The sequence below is a fragment of the Notolepis coatsorum genome (genome assembly GCF_963971535.1).
Source record: "Notolepis coatsorum genome assembly, chromosome: 2".
NCBI lineage: Eukaryota > Metazoa > Chordata > Actinopteri > Aulopiformes > Paralepididae > Notolepis > Notolepis coatsorum.
The window spans coordinates 72169598-72194727 of record NC_140166.1 but is presented as its reverse complement, the minus strand read 5'-3'; the positions used below and the strand labels follow the sequence as shown (position 1 = coordinate 72194727).

Sequence of the window (25130 nt, the reverse complement as noted above, 5' to 3'; positions counted from 1 at the left end):
ATTGAGCTGTACTGTACTGTACCCATTCTGCAATCTGTTAATAAAGTTTTCAATCAATCAATCAATCAATCAATCAATCAATCAATCAATCAATCAATCAAGGTATCGTCCAGTTGTTGGCGGTGCTGCTTTCCTCGTGTTCTTCTGAGTGTCTCTGTCCAAGGTGCTGTAAGCTGCTCCTCCACGGCCACGTCACGTGACTGCGATTCCTCCCTGTGAGCGAGCGAGATGCTGCGTGTGTGTGTGTGCGTGTGTGTGTGTGTGTGTGTGTGTGTGTGTGTGTGTGTGGCGGACACACACACACACTCCAGTCCTCATCATGATGAGCAACTCGGCTCATGAGGGAGGCTCTCTCAAGACGTCGTCGGTCATGTTATATTATGTTGCCGAGAGTGTGGGATTCGAGCCGCAGAATAGTTAATTTAGTCGTTGTTGTGCGCATCGTAGAATTTTTTCTTTATTTCTCTCTCTCTCTCTCTCTCTCTCTCTCTCTCTCTCTCTCTCTCTCTCTCTCTCTCTCTCTCTCTCACGGCAACAAACCTTATAGCAGCGTGGCAACTGTCGATGGGCACACAGGGGGTAGACTTACTAGTGCCCACCACCACGTCGGACTCTGTTTGTTGTGAGTGGAGGTGAGAATAATGTAAGAACCTGCAATAAGCGCGTCTCTACCCCGCTATAGCTCCTTTTGGATCGCCAACAACATGCAGAAAGGGATGAGACTCAACGATGGCCATATCACCTATTTGGCTCTCTTGGCCAAAAAGGATGGCACGAGGCGAGGTTGCCTGAGTAAGAAGAGCTCGGACAACACAAAATGGCACGCAAAGTGGTTCGCTTTGTTGCAGAACATGTTGTTTTATTTCGAGAACGACTCCAGCTCCCGCCCCTCCGGACTGTACCTGTTGGAGGGCTGTGTGTGCGACAGGGCGCCGTCCCCCTGCAAGCCGTCTCTCTCGGCGAAGGAGAGCCTGGAGAAGCAGGTACAGTAGAGAGTACAGTAGAGGCTGAACCCGAGGAAAGAAAGGAGTTCAAGCGAATCCAAGTGACATGTTTCTGTTTTGTTTTCTCCAAGACAAATGCTATTATTTCTAAAACCGACCCCTCTGATTGGCCCCTGCCTGCAGACTTGGGGTGGCTGGTTTCTCCCATTTGTTTTTATTTGTATTTTAATATTGCAACGCATATTTTATCGAGCCGTATTGGCATTACAATTGCATGTACAGTAAAATGCATCTAGGCTTGTTTTCTCCAGTGACTATATTTATCACACTAACAATTTCCCCATGTCCTCCTGAGAATTACAGTTCACTTGACATTCACTGTTACATAATGGCATCATCTTAATTGATTGTTGTTTGCATTATAGCATGTACTGTCTACCTGTATGTCGTGTATGTCATATATGTTATGATGAATTGAAAATGGGGGACCCTGATGTAAACAAGACGAAAGTCTTTCTCTGGTCTGCATCCCCTTAACAATTGTATGTATTGAGCTGTACTGTATTGTACCCATTCTGCAATCTGTTAATAAAGTTTTCAATCAATCAATCAATCAATCAGTACACAATGCCCGTCAAATTAATCACAGGTGAAAACACAAATAAACAATTCAAAATTAACACATAGGTCGCATTAAAGATAAGCCGCATTCGTTACATCATACCATCTTCAATTTATTTATGATAATGTGTTGGGCAAACCGCCAAAACATTATACTGTTTTGTTTTCCATCCCACACATTTTTCAGGGGGTAATATTGGAGGGATAAACTTAAACAGGAGGTTATCCAAACTTTGCAAGTCGCCACCTAGCGGAGGAACGCCGCCACTGTTCTCTGTTCGGTTTAATCCCTCGTGTTGATATTAATAGCATCCTACCTTGAAAACTGCGTCTCCCTTTGTCTTTTCAATTCCCCCATTGAAAAGTAATCTTTGATCCATTAAATTAAAATAAAATATGAGACCTTATTTTGTGGTGCATGCATTCACAAGTAAAGCAGATTAAACAAGGGGTTGTGTTTTTCACATGGTATTGATTGATTGATTTTATTGTGGATTAGAGACATCATCCGAGGGATAAAAACATGATAAAATGCAAGCACTTAGTTCCACCATGGTCCCTGGTATTAAAAAGTATTAAAAGGTATTAAAAAGAGCAACACCTTGAAGCACGAAAGCATCAAAGATCCAGAGCAGTGCTATAGAGCCAGGAGCTATGACTGCAGTCACCTTGCCAAACCTGGCTGCCACATGCAGCACACAGTGGCACAGTGTGGCGAAGAAGTAGTCAGCTAGACAGTGAGCTAAGTTAGTCCTTTGCTGTTCAAATAAAGCAACTAGCTATATTTAACATTGAAAGATGATCCTGCAATTGTCAATCTTTCATTATGTTAAACCATGTCAATGGCAATTATAGCAAATACTCATTGTCTGCCCTTTTGTCTGTGTGTGAACGCATTCTATTGAGATACATTCTCCCTGTGTGTACAATGTGGTGCTATTAATCTTGATCAAACTGACTCCTGTAATGCCTAACTGGAGGCATCCCTTATCAAATGATTTATTAACATACCATATACATATAGTTTGCATTCTGCGCTGTGCTTTGTTGCAGATGTCATCTCATCTGTGCTCGATGTGCTAATGATCCATACCAGACCAGGGTAATTCAAAGACTGAGCCATAGAAAGAAGATAATGGGCGCCCAATAAATGACCACCACGCATTCACAGCAGCGGTAGAAGCGCTCCTCTCTCTTCAGTGCAGGACAGGTGCAGAGCAGCTGTAGAAGCGACCCTCTCTCTTCAGTGCAGGACAGGTGCAGAACAGCTGTAGAAGCGCTCCCCTCTCTCTTCAGTGCAGGACAGGTGCAGAGCAGCGGTAGAAGCGCTCCTCTCTCTTCAGTGCAGGACAGGTGCAGAGCAGCTGTAGAAGCGCTCCCCTCTCTCTTCAGTACAGGACAGGTGCAGAACAGCTGTAGAAGCGCTCCCCTCTCTCTTCAGTGCAGGACAGGTGCAGAACAGCTGTAGAAGGGCTCCCCTCTCTCTTCAGTGCAGGACAGGTGCAGAGCAGCTGTAGAAGAGCTCCCCTCTCTTCAGTGCAGGACAGGTGCAGAGCAGCTGTAGAAGCGCTCCTCTCTTCAGTGCAGGACAGGTGCAGAGCAGCGGTAGAAGCGCTCCCCTCTCTCTTCAGTGCAGGACAGGTGCAGAGCAGCTGTAGAAGCGACCCTCTCTCTTCAGTGCAGGACAGGTGCAGAGCAGCTGTATAGAAGGGCTCCTCTCTCTCTTCAGTGCAGGACAGGTGCAGAGCAGCGGTAGAAGCGCTCCCCTCTCTCTTCAGTGCAGGACAGGTGCAGAGCAGCTGTATAGAAGGGCTCCCCTCTCTTCAGTGCAGGACAGGTGCAGAGCAGCGGTAGAAGGGCTCCCCTCTCTTCAGTACAGGACAGGTGCAGAGCAGCGGTAGAAGGGCTCCCCTCTCTCTTCAGTGCAGGACAGGTGCAGAGCAGCGGTAGAAGCGCTCCCCTCTCTCTTCAGTGCAGGACAGGTGCAGAGCAGCTGTAGAAGCGCTCCCCTCCCTTCAGTGCAGGACAGGTGCAGAGCAGCTGTAGAAGCGACCCTCTCTCTTCAGTGCAGGACAGGTGCAACAGTTTGCTGCTCTCACCCCGGAGGAGCAGAGCTAAGTGCTCTGAGTCTCGAGAGGATCCTTCTGTAGTTAGCTGACTCCTTAGTGTTGATAGGCTACAGCTGTGGCTATTTATAGTGCTCAAGGTTTAAAGGGGTAGTTCTGTTTTTTTTGTAGCCCTAGTCCTATTTGCTTCTTCAGTTCTTACCAATGACGTTATTGATTGGCGGAGTCCTTTCTCAGTACAATCCATGCTGTTCCTCATACTCACTCCAGTTAGTTAGCTACAAATCAATGCTAAGTCAATGGGGTCAAGCTCTTGTCCGGGGTCAAGCTGACTGAGGACAAATTCAATCTACTTTGTGTGCTCTGTCCAGTAAATTTTATTTGTCCTCAGTCAGCTTGTACAGACAGGAGCTTGACCCCAATGCCTTTACATTGGTTTGAGGCTAACTATAGTGGAGCAAGTATGAGAAACAGCATGGATTGTGCTGAGAAAGGATTCTACCGAACGATCATTGGTAAGTAGCAAATGGGGATAGGGCTTAGGGCTCCAGAAATAAGAACTATTCCTTTCGTGCATGTTGGTGCATCTCAGTGCCAATTGCTTGTGGAAACAGCTAAGAAACATATTTTTCGAACACATGATGTGGCCATCCACTGTAGCCTGCTACATGTTAAAGGGGCAGGGACTTAACAGGAACAGGGACGTAAGGACTGACTATGGACTTAAGGACTTTGCTGTGTGTCTTACACTCCAAAGTGCCTCAGGGCTTGTGTCCACATTGTGTCTTTTTCTCGCAGAAATTCACTGAGGTTTTCAACTTAAAACGCTCTCTGAGCAGCCACACAAAAAAGGCAAATCTCTCTGAGAAAAGACACCGGGCGCAGTGCTTTTTCTCTTGGCGGCCGCACCTCAGTGGAACACTTGAAAATAGACACAGGCGTTTGGCAAAAGACACCATATGGACACAAAGCCATACAATACCAATGCCCATATATTTCTATTTTGGGTTAGAATAAAAGTTACAGGGTAGCGCAGCGGACTAAGCGTCTGTCTACCACCACAGAGACAGTGGGATCGAATCCAGCTGTGGTGCTTCCGGGTTGGCCGACCGTCCATACTAACACAATTGGCAGTGTTAGCGGGTGGGAAACCCCGCAAGGGTGGGTCCTGGTCGTTGTAAACAGCGACTCCTACAGTTCGGTCGGGGCGCCTGCACAGCAAGGGAAAGATCTGGGAGAGGTAGTGTGACCTTCCACACGTTACACTCTCCCAGTGAGAGTCCGTGCTGCCGGGTGAAAAGAAGCGGTGGGCTGGGTACACATGTGTCGGAGGAAGCATGTGATAGTCTCCGCCCTCCCGGACCGACGGTAGGGGGTAGAGTGCGCAACGACCAGGAAGGGGATTGGGAATTGGCATAACGACTAACATTGGGAGGGGAGAAAAACGGAAAAAAAGGGGAAAAAGATCATTAAAAAAAATAATAAGAATAAAAGTTACAATGTAAGCCCTAACCCTACACAGGGAATTGAGCTTGTTGTCTCTGGAACAAACCTCCAAGAATTCCAATGCTTTGCATTATGAGGAGCCATGGAAAAAGAAGCAAACCTCACACTATAGGGAGGTGTAGCGGTTACGTCATTGGCGTTTTTCGTGTTCCACCCTCTGTCCAACACAATGTATTTCCCCATTGCCCATTTCTAAATCGTCTCGTTTAAAACAAATAAAGCATTAACATTTGCATGGTGTAACTTTCTGTGCTTATTCATCCACAATCTATAGCTCAACATGAAAATATTCGCAATTAATCATAAAAAGTAATCGCCACATTTTATTTCAACCAAAAATGCTTAAACAATGATAGAAGGGAACTCATTTTGTGCAAAAATGAAAAGCCTTTCAATTTCCATGTGGCAGAATTGTTACAATAGCCGATAATCCATTTTCCCAATGATAAATCCCTATACGGGTGGAACAACGAGTGACGTCAGACTACACCTCCCTATAGCAGTGCCATGGCCCTGGTCCACTGGCTGAAAGTGCATCATTGTTTGGTCTGGTGGTGTCACTGTCCGTGGTGCTGAATTCCGCTGTGCATTGACTTGAGCATCACTTTTCTATGGGAAGCACAGTGCTAAAATGGAACAAACAAATGGCAATGGAACACTGGGCTGTCTGGTGGGATTCTTCAGCCTCCGTGCCCTCTGCCCTCTGTCTCCCATGCTGTCAGGGTTAGAAGCAAGAGGCGAAACGATGGGAGGGAGACCAGAATAACGGAATAACGGTATTTAGCTTTCCTGTACAAAATGTGATATGACATCTTTTTCTATGCGACATCATCATTATATTATGTATAAAGACGGGGGCGATAGTGGCTCGGGAGGTAGAGCAGTTGCCTGGTAATCCGCAGGTTCCCGGTTCGATTCCCTCTCCTCCCGGCAGCGTGTCAAAGTGTCCTTGAGCAAGACACTTAACCCCTAATTGCTCCCGATGAGCAGGTTGGCACCCATCGTGTGTGAATGTGTGAGTGAATGGGTCAAATGTGAGGAACAAATTGTAAAGCGCTTTGGACACAGCAGCGTGTTGAAGAACAACACATGTGTTCATACAGTAGTGACACAATGTTGTGTCGTTTTTTAATACATGGATATGTGTTTATTTAGGGACAACACGCCCTGTATTATCTTTGTGAGTGCAGGTTGGGGGGAAAAGTCACAAAAAAAGTCTGCTTTATAGAATCGAGTCTGCATGGCAAAATGTTGCACATTTACATTTTTTTTACATTTTTAAAGTATTTCAAAAAAGCTTATTTTAGTTCAAAGGAAGTGGAGAAAAAACACACGTTGAGTGCTTTCGGAAAGTATTCAACCTAGGGATGCTCGATATTGGCTTTTTTACCGATACCGATATACCGATATTGTCCAACTCTTAATTTCCGATACCGATATCAACCGATATCAACCGATACCGATATATGCAGGGTTTCCCCCCCCCCAAAAATGGAATAATTTCAGGTAATTAACATTACATATCTCTTGTTGTGGAATTAACACAACATTATGCATACTTTGACAATAAATAAAATCTGAATTTGTTCTTACTTGCTTGCCTGGGTAAATAAAGGTTATAGAAATGTAAAAAAATAAATAAAAATAAAATAAAATAAAAATTGAAAACCAATTTTCCGATATCACATTTTAATGCCGATATCGGCCGATAATATCGGTAGGCCGATAATATCGGTAGGCCGATAATATCGGACATCCCTAATTCAACCCCCTTTTTTCCACATGATATTGTTTGATAGACTGACTTTTAGTTAGACTGAAGTTTATTAATTTGATTTCATGGAGAATGGACGAGTGGTATCATATGAAACTAGAGATTGCGAGGTGTCCAAAACATACCAGCCACGTGATGCTAGCTCACCGGGGCAAAGGGAGTAAATCATGCTTCAAAGTTAAGCTATATTTTGATGGGGGAAACATTTTCATAGGGGTCCCCTGACCTCTAACCTCAAGATACTTGGACTCTTGTGGTTCCATTGAACCCCTTTTAATTTAAGTATCTTGAGGTCAGAGGTCAGGGGACCCCTATGAAAATGTTTTCCCCCATAAAAATATAGCTTAACTTTGTGGTTTACGGTAGTCCCATGTGGTGTATGCTAGTCCCATGTGGTGTATGCTAGTCCCATGTGGTGTATGCTAGTCCCATGTGGTGTATGCTAGTCCCATGTGGTGTATGCTAGTCCCATGTGGTGTATGCTAGTCCCATGTGGTGTATGCTAGTCCTATGTGGTGTATGCTAGTCCCATGTGGTTTATGCTAGTCCCATGTGGTTTGATTTGATTTGATTTGAATTGAAATGTTAATAAACTTAAAATCGAAAAACATGTTTTCACTTTGTCGTTATAAGGGATTGTGTAGATTGATGGCAAAAAATACATTTAATCTAATCCTAAATTAAGTCTTCAACACAAAATGTGGAAAGCGAAAGGGGAATGAATACTTCCCGAAAGCACAGTAGTAATTTGTAGGCTGTGTGAAGCCCTGTCTTCCGTCCTAGAATCCTAAGACCATGGTCAAGGAGATCAGAGAAGAGTCCCAATCTGGATGTGAAATGACAGACTGAATTCCATCCAAGATGACAGCCGTTCATACAGGCTGCCCGTCAATTATTCCCACAGTGAATCCAATGAATTTGGGAGGCTTTCAACAGCATAACACAATCCCCCCAGCTCAGCGTGTGTCCTATACATAACACATGTTGTGCATGTGTGTGTGTTTGTGTTTGTGTGTTTGTGTGTGTATTTTTATGTGAAAAATAAGGACCAATTTTTAAAATGCATGCCGCAAAAGAAGGGAACCAAATGAGGACATGTTGGATGTTCTGATTTAGTTTGACAAGCTATTTCACTGTCACAGGGTAGGTTAAAGTTAGGGTAGGTTAAAGTTAGGGTAGGTTAAAGTTAGGGTAGGTTAAAGTTAGGGTAGCTTAAAGTTAGAATATCTTAAAGTTAGGGTAGGTTAAAGTTAGGGTAGGTTAGAGTTCAGATAGGTTAAAGTTAGGGTAGCTTAAAGTTAGGATATGTTAAAGTTAGGGTAGGTTAAAGTTAGGGTAGGTTAAAGTTAGGGTAGGTTACATTTAGGATAGGTTAAAGTTGGGGTAGGTTAAAGTTAGGGTAGGTTACATTTAGGATAGGTTAAAGTTGGGGTAGGTTAAAGTTAGGGTAGGTTACATTTAGGATAGGTTAAAGTTGGGGTAAGTTAAAGTTAGGGTAGGTTACATTTGGGATAGGTTAAAGTTGGGGTAGGTTAAAGTTAGGGTAGGTTAAAGTTGGGATAAGGTTTGATTATGTTATTTTTATATAGCACCAACAATGTATTTGAAAAACTCAAAAGCAAAGTCTCTTTCCAGAAATCATGACTCATGATAATCCAGTAGTTTTGTGTAGCAGTTTTGGTAGAAACTACATGAACTACACCTCCCATAATAATGAATTAATTAAATAGATACTCCTTGCGTTTTGGCCAGGGTTTGAAGTCTTCAAATTAACCAGCCTAAACAAGTTGCAGTTTGTGATGTCATAGGAGGAGTAGTTATCTTTGATTAATCAATTAGCTGTGCTTATTGGAGCCAGAAACACGGCCTACCTAATACTACCCAGTTTGTAAAGGTTCTTTACAAATGTGGTGTGGTATGTTGGTATGCTATATTATATTATCAATGCCAGAAGAGCTAAGAGTTAGACCACAGAGAGGACTAACACTAGAAGAGATAACAGTTAGACCACAGAGAGGACTAACGCTAGAAGAGATAAGAGTTAGACCACAGAGAGGATCAACACTAGAAGAGATACAGTAAGAGTTAGACCACAGAGAGGACCAACACTAGATGAGATACAGTAAGAGTTAGACCACAGAGAGGACCAACACCCCCGCATTTCACTGTATGCTTGTATGCCGTGACAACGTTGAACGTTGCTCGCATATTCCTCCCACTGGTCGGCTGTAGGGAGGATAGAAGCCTTGCATCACGTGTCCCCTCCAGTACACGAGGAGGCAGCCTGTCACATCTTTTCACCTGCCAGCGCGGACTCTCATTGGCGAGGTGTAACGTGTGGGAGGCTCACACTACCCTTGCCATTTCCTGTCTCTGCTGTGCAGGCGTCCCCCAACCGACCTGTAGGAGTCGCTGTCCACAACGTCCAGATTACCACCCATCGACTTCCACCCGCTAACTCTGCCAATTGAGTTAGTATGACGACCGGCCCTAGCTGGAGCCTAGGCAATGTTGACACCCGGATTCGAGACTGGAGTCTCTTGCATTGGTGACGAGCGCAATCTCCGCTGCGCCACCCAGCCGCCCTTGACAAATAAAACTCTTGACTTGACTTGACTTGACCACAGAGAGGACCAACACTAGACGAGATAAGAGTTAGGCGTGTGTGTTTGTGTGTGTGAATATTGTACAGTATGTGTGAATATGTGTGTGAAAATTTGTGTTTGTGTGTGAAAATGTGTGTTTGTGTGTGTGAATGTGTGTGTTTGTGTGTGCAGCGGTTTGTATTTGTGGGTGGTTATGTACTGTATGTGCATCAAAATCGGTGCTTGTGTGTGTAGGTAGGTGTGTAGGCATACAGTATGTGTATAGGTACAGTAGGTGTATGTGTGTAGGTAGGTGTGTATGCATGTTTGCATGTGTGTGTGTGTGTGTGTGTGTGTGTGTGTGTGTGTGTGTGTGTGTGTGTGTGTGTGTGTGTGTGTGAATGTGTAGGTAGGTATGTGTGTGTGTGTCTCAGAGATGGATGTTATCAGTGTGTGTGTCCATATGTATGTGTGTGTGTCTGTGTGTGTGTGTGTGTGTGTGTGTGTGTGTGTGTGTGTGTGTGTGTGTGTGTGTGTGTGTGTGTGTGTGTGTGTGTGTGTGTGTGTGTGTGTGTGTGTGTGTGTGTGTGTGTGTGTGTGTGTGTGTGTGTGTGTGTGTGTGTGTGTGTGTGTGTGTGTGTGTGTGTGTGTGTGTGTGTGTGTGTGTGTGTGTGTGTGACAGTGAGAAGGACAATTCAGAGAATAGATGCCAAGCCAACTGCCACCTTGCAGGGCTACAGAGCTTTTTATAGCCTCTCAAAAGGATCTCTCTCTCCCTCTCTCTCTTCCTCTCTCTCCCCCCCCCCCCCCTCTCCCTCTCTCTCTCTCTCTCTCTCTCTCTCTCTCTCTCTCTCTCTCTCTCTCTCTCTCTCTCTCTCTCTCTCTCTCCCTCCCTCCCTACCCCCTCTCCCCTTTTTCCATCACATTATTTGGAGTGTTCCACTTTTAAACGTTATTATTCCCCATTTAGTAGCCCACGGTTACTATGGCAACCCCTATTTGCATCTGAAAAAGTGTGTTTGAAGGGGCCAACAAAATGTGTAACAATGTGGCTCGCCAGAGAGGTGGCGTGCGTGCGTGTGTGTGCGTGTGTGTGTGTGTGTGTGTGTGTGTGTGTGTGTGTGTGTGTGTGTGTGTGTGTGTGTGTGTGTGTGTGTGTGTGTGGGAGGATAGAGAGATGGATAGGAGGATAGAGGGGGGGATAGAAGGGATGATAGAGAGATGGACAGGAGGATAGAGAGATGGATAGGAGGATAGACGGGAGGATAGAGGGCAGGAAACCTGAACAAGTGTTAATACTTGACATGACACAGCTCCGTTGTCTCGCTGACTGATAATGTCTCTGTGGCAAAAAGAAGCTAGCCGCGGTGTTCTAAATATAGCACCTAAAAGGCTTGACATACCAGCTCAGAGGAAGCAGGATCCAGGGAAGCACATTATTGACAAAGGCCTGCGTTCTGCTGCTCATCCAGTAATATAGAACGCCCCCCTCCCCATTCACACATGATTGGCTCTTCTTGGCATTATAAAAATTCAATATATTGGATTTGCGGGGGTCTGTTTACACTGCATCAGTGTTATATAATTTAATGCATTTTCCGACTATAACCCACAAATAGGGCCAACGGCTTGGCTAGCTACTGGTTTGTTTGCTGGCTGGCTGGCTGGCTGGCTGGCTGGCTGGCTGGCTGGCTGGCTGGCTGGTTGGCTGACTGACTGACTGACTGACTGACTGGCTGGTTGGCTGACTGACTGACTGACTGACTGACTGACTAGTTGGCTGGTTGGCTGACTGACTGACTGGCTGGCTGGCTGGCTGACTGACTGACTGACTGGCTGGCTGGCTGGCTGGCTGACTGACTGACTGACTGACTGACTGACTGACTGACTGACTGACTGACTGACTGACTGACTGACTGACTGACTGACTGACTGACTGACTGACTGACTGACTGACTGACTGACTGACTGACTGACTGACTGACTGACTGACTGACTGACTGACTGACTGGCTGGCTGGTTGGTTGGCTGTTTGGCAGGCTGGCTCTGGAACCACCGCTTTGTCAAAACCCACCTGTTCTCCCTTGCCTTCAACCTCCCAGCGTCTATATTAATCCCAGCCGAAGAGTGCTTCGCGTTTCTCTGATTGGCCACGACGCCCATGTGACCGCGGCGCGCGGCAGAGCGGTAGAGCGGAAATAGGCTGCTGCCTCCGCGTCAAGAAAGACAAATGCTCTGCGACAAACTCTAACCTTAACCAACTCCGAAAGAATGCCTAAACTTAACCCTAACCTTAACCAACTCCGAAAGAATGCCTAAACTTAACCCTAACCAACTCCGAAAGAATGCCTAAACTTAACCCTAACCTTAACCAACTCCGAAAGAATGCCTAAACTTAACCCTAACCTTAACCAACTCCGAAAGAATGCCTAAACTTAACCCGGCGAAATAAATGCACGTTTATAGCGAGAGATGATAAATTAATTAAACGTAAAAAAAAAAGAAAAAAAAATTGAAGTGATTTGAACTTGTCACCAACGCACCGCAGGCTCCACAGCAAGGCGACGAACGAGGTGAGCTAACCATCGAATGTAAAACAGGGGGGATTACAGCTGCATAATGCCGCGGCAGAGCTCCGCTCCCGCTCTGCCGCGGGGCGTGTCGTGGCCAATCAGGGAAAACGCGGAAGCACTCGGCAGCACTCTTCGGCTGGGATTAAAGAATAGGCAACCCCTCCACCCATACCCCCCCCCCCCCCCCCCCAAATCTGATTGATGTCTGTCTCCTGTCTTTTGTGCTATCATGCTGTCTTCCCTGTTCCCCCCATGGTCTCATCTTCCTTTTGTTTTTGTTTCTTTGTTGCTTCTTTGTTTTTGTTTCTTTGTTTTTACTTTGCTCCCGACTATTGTCAGCGACTTCGGGTCATTGAGAAGCGCTATATATAAATTAAATTAATTATTATTATTATTATTAAATTGAGGATTTAATATGGCTGGAGTTAAAATCATCCATAATTTGTCATAATTGAAATGTTTGGAGATTGATGGCAGTGTTTCTGGTTTTAATTGGGGGAGAGCAGGCAGCTATAGGAATGAAGGGGGTTGGTCTAAAACACAGCCAATCACTGGAGGTCACAGAGGATGCTTCCTCTGATTCAGGGTGGAGTTGCCAGGTTACAGACAGAGCATACTGAGGCTGTTTAATGAATCTGGACTGGACTTTCTCTCTCTCTCTCTCTCTCTCTCTCTCTCTCTCTCTCTCTCTCTCTCTCTCTCTCTCTCTCTCTCTCTCTCTCTCTCTCTCTCTCTCTCTCTCTCTCTCTCTCTCTCTCTCTCTCTCTCTCTCTCTCTCTTCCCCCTCTCTCTCTCTCTCTCTCTCCTCCCTCCTACCCCCTCTCCCCTTTTTCGATCACATTATTTGGAGTGTTCCACTTTAAACGTTATTATTCCCATTTAGTAGCCCACGGTTACTGTGGCAACCCCTATTTGCATCTGAAAAAGTGTGTTTGAAGGGGCCAACAAAATGTGTAACAATGTGGCTCGCCAGAGAGGTGTGTGCGTGTGTGTGTGTGTGTGTGTGTGTGTGTGGTGTGTGTGTGTGTGTGTGTGTGTGTGGTGTGTGTGGTGTGTGTCAGTGGCGTAACTCTGTTACTAGTGGTGCGGGGGACAGATTAGGGGGCGTGGTCAGTGACGTCGCAGGGGGGGGTAGGGGGGTGCTCGCATTATAAATCGAATGTATTATTATTATTATTATTATTATTATTATTATTATTATTATTATTATTATTATTATTATTATTATTATTATTATTATTATAACACATAAACAGATCAGTAGGGTGGGCATTTGATTTGCAGCACCTCGGCGGGTGTATTATAAATCGAATGTATTATTATTATTATTATAACACATGAACAGATCAGTAGGGTTGGCATTTGATTTGCAGCACCGCAGCGGGTGTATTATAAATCGAATGTATTATTAGTAACTGAGGGGTACAATTCCCTGACTGTATGGTTAGATATGATACTTACTACCACTACCTCTTGTACTTTAGACTCTGGCCACCCAGTACTAGGTATGAATATGTTGAACACTCCCACCTGATAAACGGATCCAACACAAATGTACCAAATCGAAAGTTTGAGTTTTAATACATAGCAAAAGGTATGTACAACGATCACTTAATTACATTTATGATTTGAAATAGTATGCACTTTTATGGCAAATGAGTATTCGTAGGTAGATCAATATCGAATGTCCAATCTCTGATTGCGCAGGAAGCAAATATACAACCTGGAATATTTAGGGAACAATAGCGATGATACTTGAATGATTATATAGCTGGATACACTAGGGGAAGGTTCCGACTGCTTGTAGGACAGCTGGAGGGGGGGGGGGGGGTTAGAGAGTCACTGGCTGGATCCCGTCTGGCCGAGGGTATCTTGGGAGAGTCCACAGTTGTGCGACACGGTGCCCAACGATCCTCGATCCACAGATGAATGCAGTTGGACCCTCTGTGGCCGGCGTCCTCCGGTCCACGAGGGAGAGACGTGAGGCGACCTCACTGTGCAGAGCGCCGTCTCACCTGTCGTCCTCTCCGGGGGGGGTATTTCCAACACACCGCAGTGTTGGCCTTTATCCATAGAATAATCAAAGTACTCAAAGCATAATCCAAGCCGGGGAAGGCTAGCCATCGTCGGTAGAATAATCCAATATACAGGTCCACTCGCTCTTTGGCCTGGAGCTCCTCGGGTGCAGCTTCACGTGGGGTCAACCACCCTGGATAAGCGTCCAGCTGATGCCCGAAACGATGGGGGTGCTGATTACTATAGAACTCTTACCGCACGAGGCACTACATATGAATAGACTATTATTAGCTTAATAGAATACGTCCAACTCGACGATATAGTGCCAAATATGACTATTCAAATATTAATATACACGATGTCTCAATGCCGATACTGGGCCGAATTGGCCTTACTGCCCACACGTGGTTCGCGGGGAGGCTTTTGCGTCTGTCACTCTGTTGGAGGGTAAGGAACTGGACTAAAAGAAAGCTCTACTTTAATAGCGCAGTATATATACGCACTATGAACAAATAGTACCATTAGTGGTGCGGTAGACATATTCCTACGCGGAACTAGGACTTGTCCATACATGTTGAGCGGTACGATAGAACTTGGTCTGAGGGGTATGGCGACCTGGCACCAAGGTCTCGTCCAATGGTAGAATGGAGACTATTATGGGATGTTCAGTAGACTAGAAGGGATATTCAATGCATATTGTACAAGGAATATACAAGGGATATCAGGGGATATACAAATACAATTAAATATATATAAATAAATATATATATTCGGTTTAATCTGATCCTTCAGAACAGCCGCCCCCTAATTGGTCCCAACCTAATTAGTTAAGCAGAGACAGATTAACCGCACTGTCTACCACTCAAGGGTTCGCTGTAAGGGTCAGTCAACTCACAAAGTCATAGGGTCATGGTCATCATCGATTGTGTCTGGGAGTCGGGGCAGTTCTATGAGCCTCGCCACAGGACGGGTGTAAATGCGCCCCTGGACGAGTACTTCAGCTGCTCGGACCTTGCCATCGGCACCGGTGATCACTTTGCTTACGCGGCCAGCCGGCCACATAGCTCTGGGTAGTGACTGGTCAATAATCATGACGACTGTTCCTTCCGTCAAATTGTCTCTCTCTTTTACCCACTTCTGGCGGGTCTGTAGAGACGGTAGGTAGTGCAGTAGGAAACTGCTCCAAAACTTGTCGGCTAATACTTGGCTGTACCTCCACATTCGTCGGCCGTTCGCTTCTTCAGGCCGGTACATTGTCTGGGGTAACGCGGGATCTAGCCGCCCCATCAGGAGGGTGTTGGGGGTGACTGGGTCGACATCTGCTACATCACTGGAGACGTAACCGAGGGGCTTTGAGTTCAATACTCCCTCAATCTCCGTGAGGACTGTCATTAGGACTTCTTCCGCCACAGTCTGGGCCCCAAGTACTGCGTACAGGGCTGTCTTTATAGAACGTACTTCTCGTTCCCAAGTTCCACCGAAGTGGGGTGCGTTTGGGGGGTTGAATTGGAAGTCAATCTGGGCTGGAGCGAGGTGGGTCTTAAGTTCTGGGCCCATAGCTTGGAAGCTCTCCCTCAGCTCTCTTTCTCCGCCTTTGAAGTTTGTCCCGTGATCGGACAATAATGTAGACGGTTTTCCTTTCCGTGATGTGAATCTTCGGAAGGCCATAAGGAATGAGTCTGCGCTCATGGTCGGAAGGAGCTCGATATGTATCGCTCTGGTGGTCATGCATTTGAATACAATACCCCACCGCTTCTCGGTGCCTCTTCCTTTCTTTATGTGCAGCGGGCCAAAACAGTCCATGCCTGTTGAGTGGAATGGCTTGTCGCCGAGTCGGAGGCGACATGGAGGTAGGTCAGCCATCCGTGGTATGCTGGGCTGCGCGCGCCACTTTCGGCAGTCTAGACAGGTTCGCTGGAAGCGTCGCACCGCCTCTCTTCCTTGAAGTATCCAGTAACGACGTCTGATCTCCGCAAAGACTCTCTCTGCTCCTGCGTGGTGTACATCCTCGTCGTATTTCTTTATAATCAGCTCTGTGACCTTGTGTCGGCTGTTCAATACGATCGGGTACTTAATGTCATCCGGTAAATTGGGGGCTCTCCGCAGGCGACCACCCACTCTGATGAGGGTATGTGTGTCACTCTCTGGGGCCAGATGAATCAATCTGCTGTCTGATGGGACGGGCTTTCCTCCCTGTAGACAGTCTAGTTCATCGGGGAACGAGTCTCTCTGGGCTCGTTGCAGTAGAAGCAGTTCTGCTTCCTCGTAGTCAGCTGCTGACATATCAGCGGGGGACTGAATCTCGGGGTGGTGCCGCAGGAATGTCCGTTGCTGCGCACTCTCTATGGTAATGCAATCGTCTATGTTGGGGTCTGCGGAGACAACAGTGCTCAATCCACAGAACATAGGTTTCTTATTCTCAGCCTCCTCGTCACTTGCTTCCCTCGGGGTGGGCGTGGGCCAATCTCCTTCCGGGAGCTTGAGGAATGCTGGTCCGTCACTGTAGATGTTACGATGGGTTAAGTCATCTAGGGACATTCCCCGGGTGATGACGTCAGCTGGGTTGTGTTTTGTATCAACATAGCGCCAGTTTGCTTCTCCGGTTAACTCTCCGGTTAACTCTTGAATCTCAGTGACTCTGACTCCCACTAAGACTTTGTATTTGCATGAATCCGATTTGATCCAGGCGAGTACTGTCGTGGAATCTGACCACAGGATTGTTCTATGCACCGGAATGGTGAGCTCACGTTGGATGAGCGTGGCTAGATGCGCTCCTGCGAGGGCTGCGCAGAGCTCTAGACGTGGGATAGACTGTTGCTTGCGTGGGGCTATTCTCGAGCGGGCGAGGATGAATGCTGTGTAGATCTCTCCCCCCTCTTCTTGGGCCCGCAAGTAGGCTACTGATCCGTAGGCGACCTCGGAGGCGTCACTGAAGACGTGTATATCCATTTTACATGTCTCTGGCCTCACCGTGGGTGGGAAGTAGCTTCGGCGTATATTAACGCCTGGGAGTGAGTGGAGTTCCATCTCCCACTCTCTCCAGGTGGATGCAAGGTGTGCGGGAATGGGGTCGTCCCAGCCCTGGTCCTTGTCCCACAATGCTCGTACAATCATCTTTGCCCTGGTGGTGTACGGTAGTATACATCCTAACGGGTCATATTGTCGGGCGAGTGTTCTGTACACACTCCGTCTGGTGGTCGGTATTGCCGTCGACCTTCCCTGCTCCGTGGTCAGGGGTTTGTGTCTATAGTGGAGCGAATCTGTTTTGAAGCGCCACACTAGTCCTAGTGTCATCTCTTGGGCTTCTCCTGGGATTGTGGCCATCCAGGTCTCGCTGCTCGCTGCCTTGTCCTCGGAGGAGAGGCTGCGCAGTACGTGCGGATCGCTGCTGGCCCACTGCCTGAGATCAAAGCCGCCTTTGATCAGAGAGGCGCGGAGTTTAAGTAGGAGAGCCTCGGCTTCTTCCTGGGTCGAAACGCTTTGTAGACAGTTATCTACGTAGAAGCTGTTCTTCACACTGTGTCGGACCTCTTCGTCCGCTGCTGGGTCCTCTGCTACATGTCTCTGTAGTGCAAATGTAGCACAGCATGGGCTGCATGTAGTTCCGAAAGGGAGGACTTCCCATTGGTAGATGGCTGGGTGCTCATCTCCTGGCCTCTCTCTCCATAGGAACCGCAACAGGGGCTTGTCCTCCTCTACTAATCTCACCTGCAGGAACATCCCTTTGATATCCCCGCTGATAGCCACCTTGTCCTGGCGGAAGCGGAGTAGTACGCCTAGTAGGGAGGGGCCGAGTGTAGGACCGGGCAATAGCTCTTTATTCAGATTTTGGGATCCGATCTGGTAGCTGCAGTTAAACACGATGCGGTCTTTGCCGTTGTGATGAACCTTGTGGTGGGGCACGTACCACGATTCAGTCGTCTGGTCGGCCTCTTTAATGTCAATCTTTGTGACGTGTCCCGCTGTGATGAGCTTCTCAATCTCAGCGCGGTATACACTTTCTTGGGCGGGGTCCTTGGCTAAGCGCCGCTCTGTGTTTAGTAGGTACCGCTCTGTGGCGTCTTTCTTTGCGTGAAAGGTAGGCATCCCTTCCCGCCGCAGGAGTGGCGTGGCGTATCTCAACACGCCGCTGACTGGGACTCTCTTTGTTCCCGTCTCGAGGAGGTTAATGGCGTAGATGTCGTCTTTAGAGCGAATGTCTTTCTTTTCGTTCTTAAAGGGCATTTGTTCTAAGGTCCATAGCCTCTCTACATGCTGCAGGAGTGCGGTGTCTCCCTCTGTGACTCGGGAGTGGAGACAGCTAGTGGCTGTGGTTCGGTTGAGAGATTTGGCGAGTGGGCCTTGGAGAGTCCATCCTAGGCGGGTCTCGACTGCTGCAGGACAGCCTCTGGGTCCGGTATGAACCCGGTCTATCGGGACAATGAGGTCTGCATGGTCGGAGCCTATCAACAGTGTCGGGGTAGCACCGTCTATGAGTGGGATCGGTAGCTTGCGTAGATGTACATATTTCTCCATCAGCTTGGCTACGGGGTATGTGTACCGCGACAGTCCTATTTCTTGGCTGGTGAAAGCGTCTGTAATCCTGTACCGTCGCTCGGGCTGGCCGCTTGCTGCGATAGAGAATGAGACATTCTCGCCCTTTATCGTTTTCAAATCTCTTCTTATTGTCCGAATTGTCATTTGGTTTTCGCTCCCCCGCAGCCCTAGCTGGGCCGCAGCGGACGCGAGCAGAAGGGTCTTCTCTGACCCGTCATCAAGGACGGCGTAAGTGTCCATGACTTTATTCTGGTAGCTCAATGTCACACGGACTACCTTTAGGAGCACTCTGGCTCCGCTGCTGCTGGCGGGGTCGATGTACATGACGCTTGCTTTGCTGCTTGATGGTGCGGGTGGAGGCCGCCGTCTGTTACTGTCGTGGAGTATGTCCAGATGGGCTCCATCGCACCGACTGCACTTTTTCTTTAAGCGGCATTCGGCTGCCATGTGTGATCGCGCACAGCGAAAACAGCGTCTGTTGGACTTTATCCATTGACTCGCTTCCTCCGCATTCATCTTGGGGAATGAGTCACATTGTGACAGCCAGTGTTCTTTCTCACAGTAGGGGCACACTATCTTCCACTTCTCCTTTCTTGAGGGGGTACTGTGGCTCCTACTGCTTGGCACTGACTCCGATTGGTGCATGACAGTCACCGATCTTCTTCCATCATTTAGTCTCCTGGTTCCTTCTCTGGAGCCAGGGGTGCTCCGTCCGAATGTATCTAGCCGTAAGCTGCTGACTTCTCTCGCCAGGAAGTCGGCTAGATCGAGGAGGTTCGGTTCGGGGCCATTAGGGTCTCGGTGGTCTCTCTGCCGCCTAAAACGCTCCTGTCGGGCGGGCGGTAGCTTCTCCAAGATCCTCTCTACATTTGAGTTGGCGTATAGTTCATGCCTACCCTTTTCCCTCTGCGCTCCCAGCATCCCTACCAGGGACTGCACTCTGATGGACAGGTCGTCCAGTGCTCGATTGTCTGTTGCTGGGGGTAGGCGGTCGATGTGCCTGATCTCCTGGATCACGTAATCCCATATACGTCCATATCTCTGGTCCAACGCTACCAGCGCTGCGGTGTATGGGGTCGTGGAAGTGGCGTAGGCGAGCGCTATGTTGTGCGCGCGGGGTACCTTTAAATGCTTCAGTAGTATCGCGTATTTATGGCGTTCATCAATGACATCCACCAGCATTGTCTCCAGACACATGCGGAGCTCCGTATACTGGGCCCGGTTCTCCTGGGTGAAGTCTGGTACCATAGGTGTGCCAATGTATGACGCGGATTGTTGATACATCGGCGAGCGTTGGGGGAGAGGCCTCCTAGGCGAGTCTCCTCCTGCTCCTTGGCGTGGGCTGGTACCGGCTGTGTACCATGGCCCGCTGGTCCAGGTGCTGTTCCTCGGTGCGGGTCGTGCGTCGTGCTCACCCGTGAATAGCGTCGGGGGTCTGTAGCGCAGCTCCGCGGGGGTATAGCCTGGGCTGTACTGGACCTCCTGGTCCGGTAGAGTACTGTGCTGTCGTCGGGCGTGGTTCTCCTCCTCTTCCTCTTCGTCTTCCGTTAGGTCATCCAGGGCTTGTAGTCTCTGATTTAGCCTCTCCGCAGTGTATGCTGCTCCTTCCCGGTGGCTGGGTCCCGCTTGGACCGGTTGGGGAAGGGGGTCTGCGGGGGGTATAGACCTCGTCTGTTGGTCAAGTTCAGGGTCGCTTGCTCGGCTAGGGGATGCCGCCCTGGAGTGATGTCTAGACGAGTTCCTGGAGCCTCTGGTGGAGGGAGGGGGTGTTGTCCTTCTGATCAGCTGTTCTATTAGTTGCGCTTGTGCTCTGTGGCGCTCGGCTTCGCGCTTGGTGAGATCCGATTCTCTCTGGGCACCGGTGGCGGCGCGCTGGGCGTCGGCCCGGTCTCTTGCCATATTCTCTTCCATCTGAATGCGTCTTATTTCCAGGCGTATGTGCTCTTCTTCAAGTTCAAGTTCTTTAATAGTTGTCATACAGAAGTACAGAATACTTTCATACAAAATGCTTCTTACTGTTACGCTCCAGAGACTGTGCTAGACAAGATAGTATCAAATAACATAATAACATAATATAGCATGAATTTAGAAGAAGAAAATGAGGTCACAGTGTTCGGTATAGACATATGTACAATGTTCTGAGTTACCATATAATATACAATACACAATACTATGCAGTGTACTAATGTACAGTACTATCTAGTGCAAAGCAGAAATGGGATGAGGTACAATTTTAGGTACAATTTACAGTAAGGTGTACGAGTTGTAGTGCAATCCTTCATCCATAAATATAAAGTGTGGGGAGTGGGTGCTACAGTGTGTTTGTTTAAAGTGGGTGTGTGCTATAAGTGTGTGGAGTGGGTGCTACAGTGTGTTTGTTTAAAGTGAGTGTGTGCGTGTGGATGTGTGTGCTATGTGCGTTTGGTGGTTGTTGTTGTGTAGTGTTCATTCATTGTTCGTTTAGCAGCCTGATGGCCTGGGGATAGAAGCTTCTTCTGAGTCTTTCTGTGCTCGCCTTGAGACTCCTGTATCGCTTGCCTGACCGCAGCAGTTCAAAGAGGCAGTTGTTCGGGTGACTGGAGTCTTTAATGATTCTCTTAGCCTTGCCCTTGCAACGCTTGTAGTAAATGTTCTGGAGGGTGGGGAGCCCCCCTCCAATTGTGCGTTCGGCTGAACGTGTCACTCTTTGTAGTCTGCTTTGGTCTTGTGCAGTGCTATTCCCAAACCAGGAGGTGATGTTGCCGGTCAAGATGCTCTCTATTGTACATGAGTAGAAGTTCTTAAGGATCTTCTGGCTGACTTGGAACTTCCTTAGGCGCCTGAGGAAGTAGAGGCGTTGTCGTGCCTTCTTCACAACACTGTTAATGTGTGTGGTCCATGTCAAGTCCTCGGATATGTAGGCTCCGAGGTACTTAAAGCTGTTGACTCTCTCAACCGGTGCCCCGTCGATGCTGAGGGGGCTGTAGTCCTTGACCCCCGACCTCCTGAAGTCCACAATCATCTCCTTTGTTTTGCTGACGTTCAGGGAGAGGCTGTTTTCCTGGCACCATCCCGCCAGGACCTTGACCTCTTCCAGGTAGGCCCTCTCGTCGTTGGCAGAGATCAGGCCCACCACCACTGTGTCGTCAGCAAATTTGACGATTGTATTGCTACTCCGCTGAGCCACACAGTCGTGTGTGTACAGGGAGTAGAGGAGGGGACTCAGAACACAGCCCTGGGGGGCCCCTATGTTGAGGGTGATGGATGAGGAGGTGCAGTTGCCTGCTCTCACCACCTGGGGTCTGCCAGTCAGGAAGTCCAAGACCCACTGGCAGAGGTCATAGCCCAAGCCCAGGTCCCTGAGCTTGGCTATGAGTATGGAGGGGACTATGGTATTGAATGCCGAGCTGTAGTCGATGAATAGCATTCTCACATAGTTCCCCTGCCTCTTGTCCAGGTGTGATGCTGCTGTGTGCAGCACATGGGATATGGCGTCCTCCGTGGACCTGTTGGGGCGGTATGCAAATTGCAGGGGGTCCATGTTGATGGGGAGGGAGGAGCAGATGTAGCCCTTTACTAGCTTCTCGAAGCACTTCATGGCTATGGAGGTGAGAGCTACAGGGCGGTAGTCGTTGAGGCAAGCAGGCTTGGATTTTTTGGGTACAGGGATAATAGTGGACTTCTTCAGGCAGGTGGGGATGACAGCCTGTTCTAAGGACAGGTTAAATATGTCAGTGAATACTGGGGCCAGTTGGTCGGCACAGACTTTTAGGACGCGGCCGGGGATGCCGTCTGGACCTGCTGCCTTCCTGATATTCACTTTTTTAAAGGTCCGCCTCACCTCATGCTCTGTTACCCTGAACACTGCGCCTCCATCAGCAGCCGACCCCCCCCCCCCCCCATTGCCGAGGCTTGTGAGCTGGTGTTGTTATTACCAGCATCAAACCTTGCATAGAAGGTATTGAGGTCATTTGCTAAGGAGATGTCACTGTTCAGTTTGAGGGAGGCGCCTTTGTAGTCTGTCATCGTTTTGAGCCCCTGCCACATAGCTCTAGAGTCAGCTTGTTCAAACTGGAGTTCAATTTTATCCCTGTAGCGTCGTTTGGCCTCTGACACAGTCCTCCTTACGTTGTATCGCGCCACCTTGTGGTCATTCATGTTGCCTGCCTCTAGGCCGTCGTTGTATGCTTTGGTGCGCTCTCTCAGAGCTTCACGGACGGATTTGTCTACCCAGGGTTTTTGATTTGGGTAAACTTTCATTTTGGTAGTGGGGATTGTTTCTTTCACCCTAGTACAAACATAGTCCAGCACTGTCCCCGTGTAGGCATTAATGTTATCTGTGTCGCGGAACACATTCCAGTCTGTGTTGTGAAACACTGACCGGATCGTATCCTCTGACGTCACATCCCATTTCTGCACCTCTCGCGAGACTACGGGAGTACTTTTAATTCTCTGTCTGTACTTCGGTGTAAGAAAAATTGATGCGTGATCTGACTTACCGAAGCCACTATCAGAATGAGCCTTGTAGCCACCTTTAAATTGCGTGTAACAGTGATCTAGGATGTTACCGCCTCTGGTGTTGCAAGTCACATGCTGATAGAAGTCGGGCAATACCTTTCTCAGATTGGCGCTATTGAAATCTCCCAGAACTAAAATGGCGGCGTTAACATTCGCCTCTTGGATTCTATTTACCTCGTCGTGTAGTCTGGAGAGCGCAACCTTGTTGCTGGCTTGCGGTGGAATATACACTCCGACCAGGACGATCGCCGTTAACTCCCTCGGGAGGAAGAAAGGACGACACTTGATGGTTATATATTCCAGTTCTGGGGAGCAGTGGTTGGATAATTCCTTCACGTTAGTTGGGTCACTCCAATTTTTGTTCAACATGAAGGCAATACCTCCTCCACGTTGTTTACCGGATTCTGCTGTTCTATCCTTGCGGTGAATGAAGAAATGATCGGCCGGTTGGATGGCGTGGTCTGGGACTTCTGGCGCCAGCCACGTCTCGATGAAGCAGAGAACGTTACAGTCCCTAACGTCTCTCTGGAATTGAATCCTTGCTCGGATGTCGTCTAGTTTATTGTCTATTGATTGTACATTGGCTAGCAATATACTGGGTAGTGGTGTCCTGTGCCGCCTGGTTCTCAGCCTGTTACGGACTCCAGCTCTCTTTCCTCGCCGTCTGGGTCCTTTGTCCCTGGGGGCGAGATCCGGTCCTGATGTCCTCAAGATCTCAACGGGCCATTGTTGCGGTTCAGAGAGCTGATCCAGAGAGTAATCCAGTCGGTAAGTTTCCCGTAATCCAATGTCTATAAGTGACTGACGGTCATACACATTAAATGCACCTACTGTTGGTACAGACAAAACTCTTAAAACTATAAATATTAACAAAAGTATGCACAGTCTCGACGGAGCGCACAGACAGGCAGCCGGTCGTAGCGGCGCCATCTTTGTTCTTCGCTCCGTTGCTGTATCTGCAATCGATCGCGTTCACCTTGGAGTCTATCGCGTTCAGTAGAGGCTTTCAGGCTGACGAGGAATGCCTGCTGTAGTGTCCTCTCTGCCTCGCTGGGAGAAGACGGTTGTATAGGGGAGCCGTCCCTTGGGGTACTCCGTGCGGAGTCTTGGAGCTCTATCTCCACGGTGCTCTCCTCATCTTCTTCCGTGCCGAGTTCTCTCTCGGTAGTGTTGTCTTCCTCCCGGGACTCGTCGGGGACTACTTCTTCGGTATTGGCGGGGTGTAAAGTCATGTCTGGTTCCCCCTGGTCCCCACCGTGAGCTTGGTCAGTTACATTAGAACCCATAGGGGCCTCTATGGTCGGGGTAGCCTGGTCGTTAGGGTTAGACATAATTTTACTTTCTAGTTTTACCGCGTTTACTGTTGGTAGAAGACTAGGTTGTTGACTGACAGCGTAAGCCTCTAGGTACTGAGGGAGCTGTCGTTTGCGCCGCGGGCGTTGTTGGTTAGGAGGATCGTTTCGTGGAGTGTTCATCATAGGCCATTTTAATATTAATAACACTATATTAATATTACACTGATTACCCTCCGGCTCGAAGGACCAATTGTAACTGAGGGGTACAATTCCCTGACTGTATGGTTAGATATGATACTTACTACCACTACCTCTTGTACTTTAGACTCTGGCCACCCAGTACTAGGTATGAATATGTTGAACACTCCCACCTGATAAACGGATCCAACACAAATGTACCAAATCGAAAGTTTGAGTTTTAATACATAGCAAAAGGTATGTACAACGATCACTTAATTACATTTATGATTTGAAATAGTATGCACTTTTATGGCAAATGAGTATTCGTAGGTAGATCAATATCGAATGTCCAATCTCTGATTGCGCAGGAAGCAAATATACAACCTGGAATATTTAGGGAACAATAGCGATGATACTTGAATGATTATATAGCTGGATACACTAGGGGAAGGTTCCGACTGCTTGTAGGACAGCTGGAGGGGGGGGGGGGTTAGAGAGTCACTGGCTGGATCCCGTCTGGCCGAGGGTATCTTGGGA

General features: G+C 48.0%; 1 pseudogene across 1 annotated transcript in view; it reads left to right on the top strand.

Annotated features, from left to right (window-relative positions):
• Positions 1-704: 704 nt before the first annotated feature.
• LOC311223431 (ras-specific guanine nucleotide-releasing factor 1-like) overlaps positions 705-25130 on the top strand; it is a 147272-nt pseudogene continuing 122846 nt past the window's right edge. Inside the window, exon 1 of the transcript in view lies at positions 705-983. The product of the transcript in view is annotated as a ras-specific guanine nucleotide-releasing factor 1-like (transcript). The remainder of the gene's footprint in view (positions 984-25130) is intronic.